The sequence below is a fragment of the Ovis canadensis genome, chromosome 2 (genome assembly GCF_042477335.2).
Source record: "Ovis canadensis isolate MfBH-ARS-UI-01 breed Bighorn chromosome 2, ARS-UI_OviCan_v2, whole genome shotgun sequence".
NCBI lineage: Eukaryota > Metazoa > Chordata > Mammalia > Artiodactyla > Bovidae > Ovis > Ovis canadensis.
In genome coordinates, this window is record NC_091246.1 from 222320803 (window position 1) to 222327575 (window position 6773).

Sequence of the window (6773 nt, forward strand, 5' to 3'; positions counted from 1 at the left end):
AGCTATAGACCTCGACCCACTTTATCTCTTGTAATGCTCCTTCTACCTGTGGACACAAAAACAATGGGAACTAAACTGATGGTAATTAGCTTGATGATTAAGATTGTCCAGAGTTGTGTGGTTTTTTTTTTAGTGGATCACTGTAAGTATATTTCCAACTGTGTTACCTTCTTGGTCATCTCCTCCCTTATGGTTTAAATAAAAGTGGAAGGAAAGAAAATAAAAGTTGGACACAGGTTACTTGGTTTAAAAAGGAAATATTATGTAGATATTGTCAATAATCCTTAATGAAACTAAATTAAAACATATGCTTTATAGCAAGAAGCAAATGATATATAACTGTAGCATTTTCAGTTTTGCTCCTTTTTAGGTTTACTTGGAATCATTTTCCATTGCCTCTTTTATCTGTCTAACTCCTTCATCATGTCTTAGCATAAATGTCAGACCTTGGCTCTGATTCTTGGAAAAAATCATGTCACATAGTGTTAATGCCTCACCATTTCTAAGCAGAGCCTGTACTCTTCTCAACTTGAAGCACAGAAAATATCATAAGTAATTTTCTATTAGTTCTTTCTTTTAAACTATCTTTAAACTGAGAGCAATTTTAGGTTCACAACAAGATTGAGAGGAATGTACACAGATTTCTCATGTGTTCTCTGCCCCCTAAATATGCACAGCACACCACCCCCCCGCCCCCCGCGCCATTAGCTACATCTTTCACTAGAGGGACACATCTGTATTTTTTTAAGCAAGGCCGAATGCATGAACATGTCATCATCACCCAAAGTCTGTACTCTACCTTAGGGTTCACTCTTGGTTTTGTACATTCTATGGATCTGAACAAAAGTATAATAGTGTGTATTCATCATTATAGTATCATCCTGAGTATATATTTTTATTGCCCTAAAAATCCTCTGTGCTCTGCCTAGTCATCTCTTCTCCTCCTCTAACCCCCTCATAACCACTGATCCTTTTACTGTCTCCATAGATTTGCCCTTTTCAGAATGTCATGGAATTGGAATCATATAAAATAATTTAAATTGGTTCCTTTCACTTAGTAGTATGTATTTAAGCTTCCTTTATGTGTTCTTAGCTTGATAGCTCATTTCTTATTGCTGAATAACATTCCATTGTCTGGCTATACTGTGTGGATCACAATAAACTGTGGAAAATTCTGAAAGAGATGGGAATACCAGACTACCTGACCTGCCTCTTGAGAAACCTGCATGCAGGTCAGGAAGCAAGTTAGAACTGGACATGGAACAACAGACTGGTTCCAAATAGAAAAGGAGTACGTCAAGGCTGTATATTGTCACCCTGCTTATTTAACTTATATGCAGAGTACATCATGAGAAATGCTGGGCTGGAAGAAGCACAAGCTGGAATCAAGATTGCCTGGATAAATATCTATAACCTCAGATATGCAGATAACACCACCCTTATGGCAAAAAGTAAAGAGGAACTAAAGAGCCTCTTGATAAAAGTGAAAGAGGAGAGTGAAAAAGTTGGCTTAAAGCTCAACATTCAGAAAGTGAAGATCATGGCATCTGGTCCCATCACTTCCTGGGAAATAGATGGGGAAACAGTGGAAAGAGTGACAAACTTTATTTTTTGGGGCTCCAAAATCACTGCAGATGGTGACTGCAGCCATGAAATTAAAAGACACTTACTTCTTGGAAGGAAAGTTATGACCAACGTAGACAGCATATTAAAAAGCAGAGACATTATTTTGCCAACAAAAGTCTGTCTAGTCAAAGCTATGTTTTTTCCCCAGTGGTCATGTATGGATGTGAGAGTTGGACTATAAAGAAAGCTGAGCGCCAAAGAATTGATGCTTTTGAACTGTGGTGTTGGAGAAGACTCTTGAGAGTCCCTTGGACTGCAAGGAGATCCAACCGGTCCATTCTGAAGGAGATCAGTCCTGGGTGTTCGTTGGAAGGACTGATGCTGAAGCTGAAACTCCAATACTTTGGCCACCTGATGTGAAGAGCTGACTCATTGGAAAAGACCCTGATGTTGGGAAAGATTGAAGGCAGGAGGAGAAGGGGACAACAGAGGATGAGATGGTGGGATGGCATCACCAATTCAATGGACATGAGTTTGGGTGGACTCTAGGAGTTGCTGACGGACAGGGAGGACTGGTGTGCTGCTGTTCATGGGGTCTCAAAGAGTCGGATGCGACTGAGCGACTAAACTGAACTGAACTACAGTATATTTATCTGTTCATCTGCAAAAGGACATCTTGGTTCCTTATAAGTTTTGGCAATTATAAATAAAGTTTCTATAAATACCTACATGCAGGTTTTTGTGTGGATATAGTTTTCAACTCTTTTTGGTAAATACTGAGGAGCACAGTTGATAGTGTAGTAAAAATATGTTTAGTTTTGTTTCTATTTGTTTTGTAAAGAAAAAAATTGACAGTCTTCTATGTATTCCCATAAGTAAATACACCTTTTCTTCCATTATTTTCAATTTTATAGCTTCTGGATGACTTCTGAGACACTTGATCCAAGTTTCGTTTTTCTTTTTATTTTTAAACTTGTCAGATCTAGAGAAATTGATGAAAATTACTTATATTCTAAAATTTCTTAAATAATGTCACCTTTCTTTGAAAAGCACTATTAAAATAATTGAGTAAAAACTATCTAGGATAACTAATTTATAAAACAAATTATTTACATTATAAATATATTTAATAATTGAAATAATTACCCCATTTAGATTTTAGTTTATGATGACAGAGGAGAAAAAGGAAAGTGAAAAAAGAAAACAAGAAAGAGGAAGAAAGGAAAAGAGTATCAGACATCTTTTTTGAGGAAACTTTCTGTTCACCAAGGACAGATAGCATTGGTTAAGGGCAACGGGATCTTCCATCACACTAATGACAGTGATGATAACAGTGATGATGAGGATAAGGATAAAAATCTGCCCTGTGGCTAGAAAACTACCAGGTGAACCAATTCATTTTGAATGAAAATCTAGGACTACCTCCTATGAGATTACACACAGGTATGAAAATCACCCTCAACTCAAAAGTCTTAACTGGTTTTAGTTTCTTTGTTCTAGCTGATTGCTTTTCACTTTTCTATATTTTCATTGTCATTCTTCAGACCAGGAGAGGAGCTAGAACAATAATGACCTGAATGCAACCACTTCCAAATTGCTTTTTTTTTTTTAATTTTGAAAATCTTAGTGCTCTGAAGAGGTTTAAATACATTATATTGATTCAGGGAGAAAGTATCCTCTGCATAGACTTTCCTTTCCAAGAAACTGAAGAGAAATGTTTGTTTTTGAACAATGCCTTTGACCTCTCTGTCATACTGTCTGTTTGGACATATAATAGGCTTCAGGCTGTTCTTTCTGCAAAATGAGCCTGTACTGAAGTTAGATCTTGGTTTAAAGAAAGACTTTGTACTGTTTAGAGAAGCTGGAATCTGGATGGGAGCTGTGGGTGTGGACTTGCTTGTGGGATGGAGCTGTCAGGCAGGTTTGGATCTTGCCTAAGGAAGCAGATATTTAAGGTCCTGATCTTTTTCCAGCTTGGATGCTGCAGAGTATTTAATTGTTAAGTCACATCTAGATTATAAACAAGTATGGAACTTCTCTGGTGGTCCAGGGGTTAAGAATCCACCTGCCAATGCAAGAGACACAGGTTCCATCCCTGGTCCAGGAAGATCCCACATGCTGTGGAGCAACTAAGCTCCTGTGCCACAACTACTGAGCCTGCCCACTAGAGACTGCAAGCTGAAACTATGGAAGTCTTCCTGCCCTAGAGCCCGTGTTCTGCAACAAGAGGAGTCACTATAACGAGAAGCCCACAACTAGAGGGCAGCCCCCACTCTGCAACTAGAGAGAGTGCACGTGTAGCAAAGACCCAGCACAACCATAAAAAATGTAAACAAATAACTGAGTGAACCCGACACTCAGCTCCCAGACTTCCTGTGCATGGTTTCTATAAGCTCTCAAAAAACCCTCCTAAATTTCCCATATTCAAACTACTACCATTTTATCACCAAAGAACTACTTATCATTCCTTCCTTCAGCATAAAATAAAACCTGCTCCATAATCTAACCAAGGTGCTCCATCCAGCGATTAAAACACCTGATGGGAGGAACTTCCATTTCCTTCTTTATCCACACATGCTAGTGTCAATACCCTTCTTCTAAGCAACAAGTTCTCATTTCTCAACCTCAAACTTTTTGTCTCATCCCTATCACAGGAAATGACAATGATGTAATGCGCATGAGACCAATTAATTATTAGCTATTGGGAAATATATAATACCTGAAAGTATTTTGTTTACTCCAAGTTAGGGTTAGGATGCATATGGTTTAGTCACTAAGTTGTGTCTGATTTGAGACTCCATGGACAGTAGCCTGCCAGGCTCCTCTGTCCATGGGATTTTCCAGGCAAGAATACTGGAATGCATTGCCATTGCATATAATTAGTGGTATTTGACATAATTAATATTATGTGATATTTTATTGCCCTCTAAATAATCCCCCATGTAACCATATAATTTTAAAAAGATTTGAAGTAATTTAATATGTTATTACCCTCATAGTAAACGATTGCCCATAAAGTTTTTGAATGGATTTGGGAGTGTAAAGGAGCATTACGAGTAACCAAGCTCAGTCCAAGGATGTAAACCAGGACTGTCCTGTGCAAAACAGCATGCGTGTTCTCCCTGCTTCTCAAACACATTCTCAAGCTAAAGAAGAGTTAAGTTTCCTCAGCCAAGCAGGCAACTTCCTCTCATTTGAATTTAGAGTTCATATTTGAAAGCAAATAAAACAATCAATTCCCAATCCCCACAAATAGCGAAACCCTGTCTACTCAAATTTTCAGTATCAATAACTTCCTCCAATGTGCATGTAACTAGACTATACTACATCCCTACTTCACCAAAACAGAGGGACAGTGTACAAGAACTTCTTGTTCTGCTCTCTCTGCCACTCTTTTCCACTATCTGAAAATATCATTTGCACATTTGTTTTCCAGTTTGCTTTCTGTCCCCCACTTCTCCCCAACCACCCATGTGAGCCCCATAAATATTTTTTCATGTTTATTGCTGTCTTCCTATTGCCCAGAACATATTAGGTGCTCAACAAATATTTGTTGAATGAATGATGGAAGTCCATATGCACTAAGTATTATTCAATGAAAAGCTGAAAAGGAGATAGACAGGATGATATTCTCGGCAAGGTTTTGTAGGGCCACAATTTTCAGTGTCTCTTAGGGCAGGTAAAGAATGAAATGAATACAGAAGAAGTCCTTTTGCCTACAACGTGGGGGCTGCGGGGGTTGTGGTCCACTGAAACCTGCAGCTGCCCACCAGCTCTAGCCAGTAGCTGAGCTAAATAAATAAAGGTGGAGAGTCCAGTGCTATCAGATTTTGCAAGTTTTGAAGACCAGAAATTTGAATCTCGAGTCAATACCTAGGATGCAATGTGCTGGCTCTCTAATCTTTAATCTTTTCTATAATACTGTGTAGATTAAGTGAAACCTATCTCATGTAGAAACTGGCTTTTCAGCTGCACATTTTTGACCTCTGGTGGAATCCTAATTCCATCCACTGAAATTCACTAGGATGAATTAATTCTTCTTTCCTGATATAAATAACGCTGAGAGTATCATCCCTCTTATTCTCAATTTCAAAACAATGACTTTTGTTGCATCAATATATTTGTAGCTATTAACTGCCAGAACTTGGATATTTGACTGTCGGATGAAAAGGGACTTACCTATAAGATACTTGACTTTGAGAATAGATTATTATTTATAAACATCTCCCTTCTCAACATGACAAAATCATTTTTTTCCCTTCTCAAAATAACAAAATTATTTTAAAAATTATCATGAAATAAAACTAACAGTAGCTAGAAAAGCAATGAAAACTGAAGATTTATCTTATGTATTGAATTTATTATCTTATTTATTGAATTTATCTTATTTATTGAATTTCACATATAGTTATGCCGGTAAAAAACAGAAAATTAATAAATTTAGAGAATAAAATCATGTTCAACAAAGAAAAGAGTAGTGGATTGATACTTTTTAATGATCTGATCTTAATTCCTTGTTTGTTAGAAAAAGGGAAAAAACACCTTTTTAGTTGGGCTAATCTCTGAGTCAGGAAGATCCCCTGGAGAAGGGAATGGCTACCCATTCCAGTATTCTTGCCTGGAGAACCCCATGGACAGAGGCTACTGTCCATAAGGTTACAACTAGTTAGACATGACTGAGCAATTTGCTGCTAAATGAATGACACACTTTCTGTGTTCAAGCCTAATCTTCTGCAAATTTATCAATGACTTCATCAAAATAATTTTTGTGCATTTAAGTTCATTAGCAAGTGTAGCCAGTAATCTATCTTTGCTCACAGCTGATCAAAGAACACTTTAATTTTAATGTCAAAATAGTTTCCTATTTTCTATGCAACAGTTACATAGGCAGGAAAAGCCTTAAAATTTTTTTGGCATAGATTTCTAAAAATTTCATTCCACAATAAATTTAGCTAAGTCAATACTGATTGCATCTTTTTTTCTGTGGGATTGATACTAGCAGCCTTTAGATGTTTATGTAGTCAAAACTTTTTGAACATAAAAACCTGAGGAACCTACATAGAATGACAGAATTGAAGTAAAAAATGCCCTTTATTCATCTTTACAATTACAGTGTTATCATTATTTATTTAAAACCTACTGTTTAAAGGCTGGAATATATAATTTCAGAGGCATCGGAGGCAAAATCCCACTGAGGCAAATTGAAA